The 17,609-nt window shown below is 38.5% G+C and overlaps 1 protein-coding gene across 5 annotated transcripts in view; it reads left to right on the forward strand.

The window, feature by feature from the left end:
* Shal (Potassium voltage-gated channel protein Shal) overlaps nt 1–17,609 on the forward strand; it is a 635,870-nt gene that overhangs the window by 233,841 nt on the left and 384,420 nt on the right. Inside the window, exon 1 of one of the 5 annotated variants that reach the window (XM_065229082.1) lies at nt 801–812. The exons of the other annotated variants lie outside the window; for them this stretch is intronic. The gene's annotated coding sequence lies outside the window, so the exon portion shown is untranslated. Of the gene's footprint in view, nt 1–800; nt 813–17,609 lie in introns of those variants that run through there. 5 annotated transcript variants of the gene reach the window in all.

A 17,609-nucleotide genomic window follows, 5' to 3' on the forward strand; every position in this document is an offset into this window, starting at 1 on the left:
ACAAGCTCAGCTATTATTTTCTAAAGTAGAATGAACTGGTGAATTTTGAGATAGATATGAACCGAAATTATGGTTACTCCATAGTTATTCCCATATTAACTTCAAATGATTTGTGCCAAGTCAATTTCTCACTAAATAAGTTCAAATTTTGGGAGGATAATCAGGGCCCAATTTGGAACCGTTTGAGCACTGTCGAGCGAAATTTTCAAATTTTGCATCAGTCTAATGCCCATACTGCCAGCAACATTTCAAACCTAAGGTGTTCATGAACACGATGTGCTGCTTGTAGTGCGCACATGCAGAGAGAATACATTAGATAATTCAGTTATCGCTCCGCTCCACATCTCGATATATAGGGGAAATGACTGTAATATCGGCCTAAATGCCCCTAATTTGGGCCCATGCATAAATTCAGCAATCAACTAAATGTTCAATAGCGACCAAAAATATACAAAAGTACCGTCCCAATGACGCATTCATCTTAATAAAATTGATAAATAGCAGATTTTTAGCGATGGGCCCAATCTTAGATCCATAGGCCAACATTAGAGCCATTTCCCCTATGTATATTTTTTTAACTGAACATTTTCACAGAAGCCCATTTTGACGCGCAAAATAAAAATCATGCCTATCTAGCCAAATTCCAATGCTCGAACTTGCCATCCAAATTACAATATCTTTCCTCATAAATTTATTTAGATCGATCACGAACCACTTAGTTTTAATTCCACTAACGGAATTATTTTTCCATCTTTGCAGGTACGTCGAAAATTGAACTTCCATCATCGTTAGGACGATTCCCGTGAGGATAGGTATGCGAAGCCTTTAAGCAACTTACGTTCCGATCTGCCATTATTGTCAACCTGATACTCCTATATGAAACCGAAAGCGGCTTTATCACCTTCTTATTTTGAATGGCACAAAAGTTTTCCTACAGATCCATACACTCATCTGTGCTCACGTAAAGAAGCTTTGCGGCTGGATGGAACACTTGCTATAACAGGTTGGTTGGTTGGTTGGTTGGTTGGTTGGTTGGATGGTTGACGGTGTAGATTGCGAAATGATGGAAAAGCTACGTCTCCAGCGATGCGTGTCACGAGAATCTCGCACCATCCAGCCTCCAGGGAATTTTATCCACGTAATAAGGCTGATGCAAATTTTATCTTTATATTATGGCCCCCATCCGCTTGTTAAAAATTATAAAATATTGAAGGGGCATAATAAAAAAGTTGATTTAGGAGAATGCTGCCGATATTGATTCCCTATTGAAATAGTACAATTATGCGATTATAGCTACAATACTAGCTTTAACCTATTTATTTTAAGATGAATTGTCCAGATATTCCGAGAGGTATTACATTTTGTTTCCTGCCTTGTTCTGCCTTCCCTATTTTTAACTCTTAAAACAAGGCTTGATGATACAGGTTTAAACAATGTACACGGTTAGGTAAGGGATTGACATTTTAAAATACTTCTATTTCTCAATTAAAGGGCTTATAAAATTTTATCAATGATTCTACGGGGAATGCAAACTCAAGGGTTGCAGAGGCCTTTAGGTAATACCATATCCAGTGTCACTGATGATGCTGGTTAAGCTAAAGTCCGGTGTGTAAGAAATGGATGCAGAGAGAAAACGAACACAACCTAAAGCTTTGATTGGAAATGCAAATTTGAGTGAGGAATTGAGATCGGTGAATTGACGAGGCCCAAGGAGGTATCGTAAGTCGAAGCTTTTCAGCACAATTTTCCATTGCTTTAAATGTGCCTCTGGCCATTGCCCTATTTCAGTCAGTTCTGTCCCATTTGGAGGGGATGAAGTGAGAGCATAGCGTGCATAATAAGTAGAAGTGTGATTCGTGGATCGATGTTTGATGCCAATCAACTTGCCAGCCACCACTATAGGAGAAGATTGTTTGAATTCTGTTCGGAGACAGATAACCTGGGAATGAAAATGTTCATTTTCAAAACGGAGATTCGTATCATCTCGCGTAGCGGGATAGAAATACGACGAATGGAAAGTTGAGAGTGGATTCAATTAAACATGGTTTCAATTTCCATTTTGGAAGGTGTCCTGATTCGGAAATTGCAAACTGAAGTTGATAGCAAAGCACTCAGCATTCCAATAAGGTACTCAAATAGATGCTGAATAACGTTCACTTTGTTTTCCAACTTTTTGTCTTTCTTGCAGGGGAAAGTAGTCAAAAGTGTGAGGCGGATTAGTTGTAATCTTATTTAGTTTCAATCAGAAATGCAAAGGTAAATTTTTGTCTCATTGTCCTCCCAGGCAGGAACAGTGAGACAAAGAGACGTGAATATTGAGGCACATGTTTTATTATGGTTCAAATCATAAAATTATTGCTCAACCATACCTTACATTATATTTGATAGGTCGTGTGGTTTATCGAGTATGGGAATCAAACATAACGTCACGCTTTTAAGGAAAGAGGGGCAGGTTTGGAAACCATTACGGTCAAAACACATTTTTTAGGACTGAAAATGGAACATGTAACAAAATTATGACAGATTTTGAACGTTAATAACGCAGCTGCCCCTGGACCAATTTCAATAATTTTATCACCAATCGATCAGTTATATTATTACGCTTTTGTTAAATTTAAGGCTTCATCATTTTTCAAAGTGTCACTCTTGAAAATCGCACAAATATGCAACTGTTGCTTTTATAATTAAAATTATCACCGATTGCCTGCGAAAAGTGATTTCCCTAACACAGATTTCAGAGTTGAATTCCATCCGGTTTCACCAAACGGTGTTTATTCAATCACCGCATGATGAGTGGTGGTGTTCTCCAGTACAGAACGAACGGCTCCTCGCAAGCAGCTAGCTACCAAGGCTGGCCTCAACCGCTGATCGGATTTAGTTCCAATCACCGTGTGTGGTGGTGTCCGGTCGTCGGCAGCAGCAGCAGTGCTGGCGTTGAACATTGTTCTCCAGTACACAACGAAAGCCTGCCTGCAAGCAGTGAGCTGCAGCCCACATTAGCATCCATAGAAGGAGGAAGAAGCTGCACCGCTATTGATTGGAATCAGTAGCTCTTCATGAGTCGCTGTGGGCCATCTATGCCAAGCGCGTCACCATCGTTCCTAACAACATACAGCTCATCAGCCTCATCTGTGTTTAACACCCTAATAGCTCAGCATTACTCAACCATCACGACAAAACGGTCCTTTTCAGGACTACCATAAATTTGTAAAAGAGTATTTTTTGGACATTTGTCCAAGTCATCAATCGGATGTCAGATCCCATATCAAGATAGAGCTGGAATTAGGGCGTAACAGTTTTTGTAAACAATGACTTCTTTCGATGATGTCTTGAAAGTCAAGGCTCGCCATCATTAACATCACCATCAGGTAGGGTAAGACTTCCTCTACCTGTCGGTAATATCATAGAGGTAACTCTAAGACCTGCAGGTCCCGAAGAAAAGTGGCCAACTTTTTGGCTCAGCTCTAGTACTCTCTTCGGTCCCAAGCTAATCGATGCACCCCTCGAAACTTTGGAAAATCCACGAACCCCTCATTTTATCTGTCAAACTTTCATAGCGAATCAAAATAAACATAGTGAAGTACTAGAATTTCGACTAGAATGGGGTACGGTAATCGATTTACTTGGCACCAAGTCAAGTTGTGAGCCAATTTTAAATCGTTAGTTTCCACCGGTTGGTAATATCGCTTTGCGTAGGCGTGCCTTGAATTCCTAAAAATCATCGAGAGAAGTCATTGTTTACAAAAGCTGTTACGCCTAATTCCAGCTCTATCTAGATATGTTTAAATCTAACATACCATGTACTTTAAGGCAACATTGGGGGTGCGATTTCATAAATCAAAGTCGGTCGCGGCATGAAAGGGGTCTGATTTTGATCCAGAGATGATGGATTTTGATTCTTAATACGCCAATCAATAGGAATTTTTTCTACGAATCTATTAAAATAAAGACTTCATTGCCAACATTTCAAAGGGGCGTAATTGTATTTGTAAACAATGGCTTTAGCCGTCGATTTCTCGCGAATAAAAACTCACTCATGAAAAATAATGACACCAATAGGTAGAGGAATGTTTTCTCTATCATCTAGCATTGTTATTTTGAAGGAGTGAGCTTTAAGATGCGAGAAATCGACAGCTAAAGTCATTGTTTACAAAAGCAATTACGCCCCTTTGAAATGTTGGCACTGACTTATTCATTTTTCAAAATGTCACTATTGAAAATTGCACGAATATGCAACTGTTGCTATGATAATTAAAATGGTCACCGATTGCCTGAAAACACAAATTAACACAAATTTCATACTTGAATTCCATCCGGTTTCACCAAACGGTGTTTATTCAATCACCGCGTGGTGAGTGGTGGTGTTCTCCAGTACATAGAAGGAGGAAGACGCCGCACCGCTATTGATCGGAATCAGTAGCTCTTCGTGAGTTGCTGCGGGCCATCTATTTCAAGCACGTCATACTAAAGAGTTTAAACAGAGAGAACCCCGCTCAAATTTCTAAAAAACACAAGCTCCTACAGTTAACAAATAAGATTTATTATATAAGATCACCTAGTTCTACGTCACCATAGGGCTCTCCCTTGTAGTTTTTTTTTTATCTGGGAGAAAGAAGCAGATAGCATACACGAAATTAATGCTATAGTTTGTTATTCTTGCCATGAAAATGTGTGCCATTGAAATCAAATCAAAATAGGCGTAGTAAAATAGCCTGTTTTGCTTTGAGCGTGTAGTGATTGTTTGAGATTGTCCAGTGTGCAGTGAGAAAATGTAATTTTCTGTTCTGTATTTTATTATGCTTATTAATATTTTGACAAACAACTTGGTTACTGGTATCTTTCAATATTGATTTGTCTTTATTCAGTTAATGAATATAAAAATGATGTCCCATTGAATAAGATAGCTGGCAACGATAGTTTTTCATAAATTACTTTACGCAAGATTTCAATACCGCTTTGTGTATTCTTGGTCAAACTGCTTGAATCCCAATGACTTTCATATTTTTCGAGTCTTCTTCTCCCTCCCACCTTTTTACCTTTCTTACAAAAAAGGTATTCATATCATTGACATGTCTCGCTATTCCCCATAGGTACATTTTTTCAAAAATAAAAATTAAAATTAAACAGTGGTAAAAAAATATCATTTGCATCACTTATGATTATAAATCCTTATTACTATGCGTTTGTAGCACAGAACAGACATCCAAGCTTAAACAAATTTTTCGAAAAATTGTGTGTAAGAATTAATATTAAAATATGCTAGAAACACTAGCGCCGCCATACGGAATGTTGCGACTCGCGTTATCACTTTTTGCCAGGCCAGTGACAAGGCCTATACCAACAGCAACGTTTGACAGTAGACAGCATGTCCCGGGCTCAAATAATTTATTTTGCTGTGCTGGGTCCGCTGTCACTGTATATCATGTTGTCTACACGGCTACCACTGCACTATGGGCAAAAATGGGTCCAAAATTACCCAAAATTCAATATCTCAACAGCACGCTGAATTCCGGCCATGAAAAACAACTTTTTCGAAGGAAAATTGTCCAGGGAATCGATTGCACGTGGTCCCATGGACCGGAGAGCCTTGTAGGTATGTGTTTTGGACCATTTTACCCCATTTTCCCCTGCTTTTTGGAGGAAATGTTTTTTTACAGCTTTATTTTTCGTAAAACATAAGCACTTTATGCATGGTTTTAGAATACTATGTCTTTAAACAACAGTTCATGAGATATTAGGGGAATACGGGGTACACTTTAAAGGGGAGTAAGGGGTAAAAGTGAAAATACAATCAATGTTTTATAATACAAAATCCATTTTTTTTTTAAATAATAATATTTTTTTCTGAAAAATACTTTTAATTAACTTTCATTTGGTATTTTGAGTTCCGTCATCGGCCAAACAGTTCAAAAGTTATAAATTTTTGAAAAAAATCGAAAAAAAAATTTTTTTTTTTGACCGCCCTGATATATAAATAGTCACCATAATGACAAATTACAAAATATGGGTCTAATATGTTGCGATAAGGAACAAAACGACAAATTTTTACAAAATTCTGAGAACCACTATATCGTTTTGCTATTTACAGACAAAAAAGTGAAAACTCTTTTAAAACAGATAGCAAGAAATTAAAACTTATTAAACCCCAATTAACCTTAAAATTTCGAAAAAAAAAATCTTATTATTGCAGGCAACCTTTGGGGTCATTCAAACAATCGCATCGTTCAAAATTTTTATGAATTAAAATAAATTTAGCGAGGGTTCAATTTTACCCCTTACTCCCCTATAAATTGTACCTCGTATTCCCCTAATATCTCATGAACTGTTGTTTAAAGACATAGCATTCTAAAACCATGCATAAAGTGCTTATGTTTTACGAAAAATAGAGCTGTGAAAAAACATTTTCTCCAAAAAGTAGGGGAAAATGGGGTAAAATGGTCCAAAACACATACCTACAAGGCTCTCCGGTCCATGGGACCACGTGCAATCGATTCCCTGGACAATTTCCCTTCGGAAAAGTTGTTTTTCATGGCCGAAATTCAGCGTGCTGTTGAGATATTGAATTTTGGGTAATTTTGGACCCATTTTTGCCCATAGTGCACTGGGAAGCTTTTTGCGATTAATTAGTAATCTGAACTACATTTTGGGCTGATCTTAATGATCGTGTATCCAAATGAACTGTCAAATCAGTTCAAACCAGACAAGACAAAACAACGGAAAGCAATCGAGTTTCTGCAGAATCATTATTTTCGAAAAAAAAAACTAAGCTCTCTTACAGTTTCCTGTAGATCTACAACCGTTTTTCGTTCCAATTTTAACTGGGTATAGTAGTCAGGAGCAAAATTGACTTTTTTTTTGAGTTCACTGGCGGCGTTTCTTCAAATGATTCAGTGAGAGTGTGAACTCCAATTAGCCCTCATTTAAATTCAGAAAAATGTGGTAAGATTTGAACACTGCTCACACTGCATCCGTTTTTCCAGGAATTCTAAAAGCCTCCGGGGAAAGAGGTCGGAACATAACTTTTTCGTTGCAAGTGCTTGGACACCAAGTGAGAAGAAAATCTCTTGTAGTTCGGGCGATTCAGCATCCTTAGAAAAATTGTGAAAAGATTTTCACTTGGTAACACCTTGTTTATTTGCGCAACAATAAAACTCGCACTTGCGGCCAATGTTTTGATCGGTTATAAACAAACAATGCTTTGCTCTCAACAATTTTGACGTTTAAGTTTAGATGACGTCTGTCGGTCATCGATGTCTATGAAAAAAAATGTCTATGGGCAGCGACACTAGCGACACCACGATATTGCTAGTTTCAAATGTCTATTCAAAAAAGCAGTTAAATTTCTTACACATTTTAGGAATTTGACTTGGATGTCTGTTCTCTGTGTTTGTAATTAGAAAATTGAGTTTAGTTTGAATAGACTAACGTTGCTGAAATTGACTTGAAACTTATTTTAACTTAATTATATAATAAAAAGTTAATATTGCATTGCATATAATAAGCACGTGATGTAGCTTGACAAATTTAACTTTCTAAGCAAATTCTAAGAAGATTGAACACATTTATGATAAAGATAAAGGGCCTCCCTTAGCTTAGTCGATAAAGGCGCAGCTACAAAGCAAGACCATGCTGGAGGTGGCTGGGTTTGATTCCCGATCCGGTCTAGGAGTTTTCGGGTTGGAAAAATTCTCGAAGTCCCTGGTTGCACAATTATACTAATGCAAAAATGGTGTAGGCATCAAAATCCCTCAATTAATAACTGTGGAAGTACATCTAGAACACTAAGTTTAGGGCACGCAATAGGCTAATCTGCGATAAGGAATAAGCTTGAAATTCGACGAAGAAGAAGAAGAATAAGAAGAAGGTTGCTGTTATATGTAGGAAGGCATTTTTACACTCAAACCACTGAAACGGACACGAATGCGTTGGATGAAAAATGTCTTAAATTATCAACAACAACAACAAAAATAAAATAGAAATGCGAAGAAAAAGAAGAAGAAGAAGAATAAGATAAGGATATTCCCATTGACTCACTGTTCCTGCTGTCTTAGTGTGGACTACTTTCCCCTACACTAAGGTATACCAAAAAGCATTGGTCAAATCTTCGAGCTAAGTGAAAGGTAAGCGTGAATACTTTTTCTCGTCAGTGGGTCTGGATTCAATCCCAGTCGAAGTTGTTGGGATTTACTGAGACAAAAAATCTCTGGTGACGTCTTCCCTCGGAAGGGTAGTAAAACCATCAAGATAGACCGACGGTAAATGGCAAAGATTTTAAAAAGGTGCAAGGTACTGATCACTAGAGTGATGCAAAATTTGAAACTTTCGCTCCACAATACTTAAACGATTCCAAATCGGATCCTGACTAACCTCTCAAAATTTGAACCCATTTGGTGAGAAACTGAGATGCCACAAACCATTTGAAGTTTGTATGGTAATTACTATGGTAAAACCAAGATTTTTGTTCATATCTATCTAATAATTCACCATATCGGTCTGCTTCAAAAGCTTTCCACTGTATTTGTAGGAAATTTTTCCAGCTACAACTTTGCTGAAGAACACTTTTGACGTAGAGCTACGTCTTTGTCGACTATACTGGGGTTCAAATCAAAAAAATATGTGTGGTTAAATAGTGTTAGGTTTTGAACGCTTTGTCATTTATAGATGAAAATAAAATCCAAATACGCCAATCGATAGGATATTGCATTACAAATCTGCTGAAAAAATATTTTTTTCAATTTTCCATAAAAAACATTTTAAAAATGTACAAATGATAACTTTATCTCTGTGTTCATGGAATAAAAGATTTTCCCTAACCCAGTCGTCATAATCTAGTACCATTTGGTTGTACATCGTTCTGCTTGAACCTGAAAAGATATAAAACAACGCTGCTGTCATGCCTCTGCTCATTACCGCTTTGGATGGCGTGGCACTTGATTCTGCAGCAAGCAGGCGCAAGCCAGCGGATTAAGATGGATCATGGCGTGACCACCTACCACAATGAGAAAATGAGGAACTTGGAAAGGTTATACATGCAAAACACCCCTCAACCCTCCCCCCCTCCTGACTTAAACGACAACCCGAAAAGACACTTTATTCCTGGAAATAAATTATAAGCAAACTACCTACGATTATAAGTAAAAGCAAAAGTTAACTTCCGTCAATATTTTACCCGCTTACCATAGAGCCAAAACTTTCAAATTTGAGAAAAATTTGCTTCAAAAAGGCATACATTCTATTTTGTTGGTGAATTACCAACAACTGACTGTAAAACATATATCGTACCTTTATAAATGCAATAAGGTTAACATCCGAAGTCCAGCCTTTTTGACATATTCTGCACAAAAGATACTTTCTGCTCCGCCCCATTCATAAAAAAACGGCAGAATATCCTATCATGTGTGGTTGTTTGATTAAATGCAAGGATCGAAAGTTATCAATGGTTTAATGCGCTGATGTCTTATGATCATGCTCAATCAAGTGCTAAGCAGGCAACATTAGTGTTTCTGGGGCATTGAATAGGACACAAAAATCATGGCTGCTATGTCACACTGCAAAATACAGTGTTGCCTACAGAGCAGCTGCTTGATCATGTCATAAGTTTACCAATCTCTTAAATAATTAATAACTTTTTCCTGTTTCGTTTTACATAGAAACGATCTTGAGCAAAGTTGTAGCTGAGAAAATTTTCTATAAGAATGGCTATCGAACAGTTTCCCAGCTCAATATGGAAAAATACTAAAAGGCAATGAACAAAAAGTTGAGATTTCCCATAGTAATTTACATGTAAACTTCAAATGGCTTGTGCGAAGTCTGTTTCTAACCAAATGAGTTGTAACTTTGGGAGGCTAATCAGGACCCGATTTGAAACCATTTGTTTGTGCAAACGTCCACTACCTGTGTTCCTACCCTACCAGCTGTGTGTTGTATTGTATCCCTATACACTATCAATAAATAGAGTAGTATCTTGAATACCTCCGCCATGGCAGGACGGTGAAGCAAACTGTGTCTTTTATTCATACATCCCTAAATAAACACAACGTAGGAAAAGTTCTGCCCGTGCGCGATCACCATTTAACCACTGTGGAGCGAAAAAGTCAATTTTTGCATCAGTCTACTGATCACCCATTAGAACCCTTTTTGAATGTAATCGAAAATTTGGTTCACCGTGACACTACTAGAAATGTAGGTTTCGTTCTCATTTTCATTGCAGTATATTTGGTTTCTCTGGAAGGAAAACAAAACTATAGTTATAATTCAGAAAAATTAAACAACCACTGTTTCTAAGAACCTGTAACAGTTGATCAAACTTCCTGTGAGCTTTTATTTCATTAAGTGTCTCCGACGAATTTGCATGTTCGAACAGAAGTATGCATATCAGCTGTGTGTTCAATTATCCAATAAGAAAGTATTCATATGGATTGCATAGACCTACCGTTGCAAAGATCTGATATAAGATCCAACACCTTTCAGAAATTTTCCAGTATAGTTGAAACCGGTGACGACTAAAAGTTTGAACGATGCAGATCATCTTTGCGATAGCTTTTCTCTGTGTAGCTTTGATGCCTGTACTAAATCGGGCCGCTCCGCAACGTGAGTGCACGCGTATGCGATGCTAAAATATACGAGTTTTAATGAGCGACTTTTTTTCAGAATATTCTGAATGTTCGAACCCAAATGAAGTTTACAGAAGCTGTGGAAGCGCATGCCCTAAGACATGTGCCAATATAGATAAAAATATCTATTGCATCGCAGTTTGTCGAAGTGGGTGCTTCTGTAGAAACGGATTCGTTCGGAACGCTGGAAATCAATGTGTTCAAGCGTCGCAATGTAACAATGCGTAAAATTGACTTCATGTTTATCTAATGTTATCAGCGAAAATTTCTTCGGAATAAAAAGTAATTTTAAAATTGCTTTGAGTGTTATCATTTGAGATGTTTCATTGGTTTCTTGGAAAAAATAAAATTTCTTCGTCTGGAAGTATCTGTTTTGAGATTCGTCCCCCTCAGGGGCTAAAAGTGATATGATAACCAACTGTTCTACTATCGGCAACTCGAAATCATCCGCATTTTGTAGAGCGTATATTTCATGATAAGAAAATTATGGCATAACAAGATTGCTCAGTCGTAAAACTTGAATCAGATTGTATTAGTATCGGTAGAATACATTCAGTGAAGTGTTATGATGGCAAAAATCAGGGAACTTAACGTTTAAATTTTTGATGCCGAAAACAGGCAATGGATGCTCAAGCCGTCATACCCTTATTATTTAATATTTTTTAATAAATCAGGAATTCAGATCTTCAGTTGAACTGATTTCTTGTAACGTCCCTTTTGAACTCGTAGGTTGTTGGGAACAGCTTTAGCTGCAACTAGTTTTTTATTATAAGTAATGGCCAGTGGCCACTAAACCGGGAAAATCAGAAACTAAGCGGGAATCGTAGACAATCGAGAAAAACTAGGAATTAACAGGGAATTTGATTTCAACCTAAAATACATTATAACATAAACTAATGTATTTTAAATTTAAATATGTGCATGTAGGGTAGAGCGCTACTTCGTAGTAAAAGGCAAACACGAAATTATTGCGACACCGAAAATGTCATGCCAATTTTCTTTTAATGTTTAGAATCAAACCAAAATTTTAGGGTAGTTTTATACATATATTTACTTCAAAAATCAAAAGAAAAGTTAATCGATGGAGCCTTGAGTGTAAAATTGAACGCATTTTCGCTTGATGCCCTCCATCAAAGTCTTTACAGTGTCATCCGGTACCAGTTTCTCAGTTTTTTTTCCATTTTCTTAACATGTCCTTCTCGTCTTTGACTGTCTTCTTGCTCTTCCGAAGTTCCCGCTTCATTATTGCCCAGTACTGCTCCACCGGGCGCAGCTCCGGACAGTTTGGCGGATTCATGTCCTTTGGAACAAAATGGACAGAATTGGCCTCATACCACTCCAGGACACTTTTAGAATAGTGGCATGATTCCAAATCTGGCCAAAATAGCGGAGCTTCGTCGTGCTGCTGCAAGAACGGCAGAAGGCGCTTCTCGAGGCACTCAGATTTGTAGATCTCGCCATTTACTGTGCCCTTTGTCACGAAAGACTCACTCCTCAGTCCGCAAGAGCAGATGGCCTGCCAAATGAGATATTTGGAGGCGAACTTCGACATTTTCTTCTTCTTAAATTTGTCGTCCACATCGAACTTGCTCTTGCCGGTGAATATCTCCAACCCCGGAATTTGCTTAAAATCGGCTTTTATATACGTTTCGTCGTCCATCACACAGCAGCCATATTTTGTCAGCATCTTCTCGTAGAGCTTCCGTGCCCGAGTTTTAGCCGTCGATTGTTGCCGCTCATCGCGGTTTGGGAAGTTCTGTACCTTGTATGTATGTAGTCCAGCTCTCTTCTTTGCATTCTGGACGTAGCTCTGCGACATCTTCTTCTTCTTATTCACATTTCAAGCTTATTGCTTAGCGCATATTAGCTTATTGCGTGCTCTCAACTTAGTGTTCTAAATGCACTTCCACAGTTATTAATTGAGAGCTTTCGATGCCAATACCAATGCATGAATTTGTATATTGTGTGGCAAGCACAATGATACTCTATATGCCCAGGGAAGTCGAGAAAATTTCCAACCCGAAAGATTCCCTCGACCGGACCGGGAATCGAACCCGCCGCCTCCGGCTTGGTAATACCGTGCCTTTACTGACTAGGCTATACCGGCCTGCGACATGCCGATCTTTTTAGCCAAATCACGGCTTGGGACGTTGGGATTTGCTTTAATCATCCGCTTCACCTTTCCCTCCGTCTTTTTGTTCTCCGGTCCCGGTTTTCGTCCAGCTCCTTTGCCGTGGTCCAACGTCAACCGCTCCTGGAACCGCTTCAACACTCTGGAGACGGTTGAATGGTGAATGTTCAACATTTTTCCCAACTGCCGGTGCAACAGGTCAGGAAATTCCAGGTATTTGGAAAAAATTGGTTCTCTCAACTCGCGTTGGTTCACCTCCATTTTCGTTGAATCGAAAAACACGACTTCGAGTTTGACAGCATGTACACAACACACATCAATGAGAAAGTGTGCAAAATTTGGTTGATTTTTACCCAATGGTAAAAAAGTTATGCCCTGTTGAATGTGTCGCAATAATTTCGTGTTCGCCCTTTAAAAACTAATGTTCTCCTTTAATGTTAAGAAAAGCAAACATTGTTCTTCTTTATCTCCAAACCTCAAATGAATTGTCCTCCTTATCAAGTTCACCTTTACCTCCCGTAGCCGTTGAATTTTTCGTCCGGTAGCGTCGCATCAAATTCCTAGAATCTGGAAATATGCACAACCACTGTCGAGATCTGCCGGCACCGGTGGTGTAGTAGTAATTGTGACTGCTTTATCACCCCAATGGGTCTGGGTGCAATTCCAGCCGTGTTCGATGGGATTTTTCTGAGGCATAAATATCTCTGGTTACGTCTTCCTTCGGAAGCGAAGTAAAGCCGTTGGTCCCCGGTTCATGAGTTTTATGGGTCGATAGGTAGGGTCCAGGTGTGGGAGCTGCCTCCCTGGCGTCGGTAGCATTGGTGCTCAGCACGAAAAACAAGATAGACGGAAAACAAATCAAGAAAAAAAAATGATACTACCATCAGTGATTAATCACCAATTGGCAATCGGCACTTTTCGGTGATTGGCACTCGATTGCAAAGAAGAGACCGACGTAAAATAAAATAAGGAAAAAAAAAGCGCACTGCAACACTATAACGAAATTTGAACAATTTGAAGATCAATATTTGCAACACCAAATTCAACATCAGTAAAAACAATCAACAATTGCCATTCCACCAGCGCGTTGAAACCTAATTAGGCTTTTATGGCTCCCATCGAGTTATACTGTAACATGCCTACTCGACAGCAATCAAATGCAGTGACGACCACGATTTCCCACAGCACTCTCGCCGGCTACAAGCAATAAAGAACAGAAAAGGTCAACCCTGGCAACAAAATTTACATTACCCCCAAAAAAGCACACCGTCCATGATTCGGAAACACAAACCCAACGCAAACCTTTTCCCAGTGTTTTATTTAATTAAAATCAAAATCGGAAACTCCTCTTGATCGCTCGTTGTGGCATTGCCTTTCTGAATCCAGCAGCCCCAAAACACCCTCCCCCTCATTTCTCCACATCCATGTAGAGTAGCTCCAGTAGCAGGTACCTATGTATGCTACTACGATAAAGGCAACAACATGACGTTATCGCCGTCCCACCCCGATTCGAATGGTTTATGTTATGTTCAGTTAGCCCAAACAAAGCGCAAACATGGTCGTTATACGAAAAAGCGACGCCACTGATTCAGTTTGTTATTGCTACCAAAAACGTGCTTGGAGCATTCGCTGACCTGGATTAGGGCGAACAGAACAGTGGAAATTCTAAATTCAATTATTTTGAGTGCGACCGATGGATGAGCGAGTTGAAAACAACTTGTGTGTGTGTTTTTTTTTTAATTTTACTTTTTGGTGAAGTGCATTGATTCATAATAGATACCTATTTGAAGAATAAATTACCATTTGAGCATGTTATAAATCTAATGACAAGAAGAGCTTGCACTCTCAATTTATAAATGTCACACGTTTCGGGTTTCCAAACGGGCAATCGTGTCAATTCCTCATGACAGTCAAATTTTCTGCATTGCTTGCTTTCTTGTGCATCGTACAAGGACAAACGGCAGTGACACTACATATCCAATGCCATTGCAGAAAAAGTGCCTGCATTGCTGATTTGCACATTTTTCTCGAATCAGTAAACATTGTTCATGTTCTGGCAAACACATCTAGGATAGTAGAAACACATGTTAGTCTCCTTGTTCAAATGCTTTCCTGTCAGGTTCTTTGCATTGCCGGAATAATTTGTTTCCTGAACATCATCGCCATTTGTTAGGGTAATTGGCCTATGATATGCCATTAGAATTGTTCAAGCACATGTTTGTTTGTTAGCAATTTTATCCTGCATTTGTTCAACTACCTTAAAATTCTCTGAAAACAACACCGCATTTCCCGTCACCCACTCCAACTACCAATGTATCAAAACCTAGACGAAGAAACTGATCCCCTGAAAGCCAAATGCTCTAATGTTATTCTGCTATTTTCAAGATAGCACTTGCTTGCTTGCCTGCCTCTCTGCAAACAAAGTAGAAAAGCTCATTTCCATCACCTATCTAAATCTCACCCAACATATGGCTGATTTGGCATTGGCTTTGAAAACTTGTCCCCTTTTGGTCCGCATCATTCCAGCTCTCCGACAAGTGTACGTACTTTAGCCGTCTCATTCATGGCCCTTCGCATGGCGCCTCCTCCGAACACAACCTTTTCCCCAAAAACGGCAAAACGGAAAATTCTCTATTCAAAATACATGAAATTCCTCCGTCAAACATCGCCGTCAATCTGCATCGTCGCCGTTGAGGCGTCCCATGCTGTTGTTTTCGCCGAAGTTGTTACTACTGCTACTGATGTTCGAAACATGAACATGCATACACATCCAAATAAATACAGAAAGGCAAATGGCAGCAGATGTCTGAACATGGAGGCAGATAGAACTATCGGTCCTGCGGTGCTGGCAACAAAAAAAATGTTTTAATGTTCAGCAAAGCCTCCCTCTCTGCGGATCCAGTGGCACAGATCTCTTCATTCAGAAGTCGTGCATGTCTGAAAATTTAATTCAAAGCTTGATTCTCTCCGACAAACACAGGTTTGTATTTTAAGCACATAATCCTAAAATCCACCTCACCTTTCGATTTCTGAAGCATGGATCTAAAGATTCATGAAGCTTAAAGATCCGTTCACTTCATAAATTGGCTTGTATCAACGCAGCAAACAAGCTTTTACATTATTAGTAAGTTCCGAACTATTCAATGCCAAGAATCAGACAGAAATTGACACGAACTATATACGCCCTCGACTGAGCAGATTAATCAACAGGACTTTGGTATATTGATAGCGAATCATTTTGGTGTTAATTTCTTCCAGTATCTGCTAAGTGCATTCTCAAAACTATTAATATTTTGACCATCTTGAATGCTTCATAATTCATCATAAACGGTTAAGAAACAAAAGGTCGAAAGACAAAAGGTCGAAAGGACAAAAGGTTGAGAGAACAAAAGGTCGAAAGAAAGGTTGTAGGACAAATAGTCGAAAGACAAAACGTCGGATGACAAAATGTCGGATGATAAAATGTCGAATGATAAATGGTCGAAAGTAAAAACGGTTGAATTAACAAAAAGTGGAATGATGAGAATCACAAAGGATCGAATGGACATAAGGTTCATGGAAAGGAGGACAAAAGGTCGAATGAACAAAAGATTGAATGGTTCAAGGGACAATAGGTAAAATGTACAAAAGGTCGAATGGTTCAAAGAAAGTTTGATCATACTGAAACGTAAGCACATCACAAGTAACAATTCTGCAATCATTTGGCATCCACTCTGATTTATTATGGTTTTATAATGGCAATGAATAATCCATTTAGTTTAAATGCAGCATTTCACATTGTAAAACGTTCATGCTTTGTAGTTCACCTTTTTGCTGTTTTAAAAACCTTTTATATTCTTGCGAGAAGTCAAAACTTGTCTTGTTTTATAATTAAATTTCAAGGAGTTCTCAATCCTACCATAAAACTGTTCTATAAATTAATCATAAACTTCATTAGCAATTTATTATTAATTTCTTGATAAAATACTCTATTAACTTGTTCTATCATTATAAAGCAATCATAAAACCATTAGGTTTTAAATGAGAGTAAAAGGTATACATTGTTGCCTTTTAGGCTTTTAAAAGTGTATCATAAAATCTCCTCTGTTTACAAATTGAATTTTAAGGATGGATCCTCACAGTTAATAAAAACCAAATTTATGACAAGGATATCTCGAAGGATAAACGAAGTTGGAGGAAAAATTCAAGCGATGCTAACGACCGAAGGGAAGTCGATTTCAGTTAAACTTAGTTCTTTAGAAGAACCAGCACGTCCGGCGGAACGGGTACCATCAACGACTGAGCATCTGGTGGAGAAAAGTGAAAGGAGCGTGGTCCTCAAATTCATAAAACAGTGACAAAACAGTCTGAAAACAGACCAGCCTTCTCCAGACCTTGCGAATAGATGAAGATCGGATTGACTTGTGCCAGAACTGACAGCAAACCACTGAAACTGTCAGTTAGCGAACACTAGTTGGTTTCCGATCCATAGCTGCGATTTTATTCGGTCGAAAGGGTCATCACTTGGAAAAAAAATCATTCAGCCGTACATTCCTGCATCGTTTGATGGTGCACTTTCAGAACCATCCGGAAGAAGTGGAACTTTTTGGGAATGCTCGAGGTTACAGCTGTGCGAAATGCGAAATGTTGTGAACACTTTCTGAGTAACTGCTTCCAAGCCATCGGGAGAGAATCGTCTGGAAGAACGCTGAATCGCACAGTGCAACTATCGAAAGATAAACAAACTTTGACGTTTAAAATTTTGTAGGCCACATTGCCGCCATAAATGCTGCCATAAATCTGAACGGGTTAGGATCAAGCAAAGTATATAAAATAAAATAAAATTTAGTCTACAATTTTTCTTCATAAAAGCCATTTCAAAACCG

This window comes from Ochlerotatus camptorhynchus, unplaced genomic scaffold, assembly GCF_037179485.1.
Source record: "Ochlerotatus camptorhynchus isolate MF236.1 unplaced genomic scaffold, CSIRO-AGI_Acam_v1.1 ptg000307l, whole genome shotgun sequence".
In the NCBI taxonomy this organism is placed as follows: Eukaryota; Metazoa; Arthropoda; class Insecta; order Diptera; family Culicidae; genus Ochlerotatus; species Ochlerotatus camptorhynchus.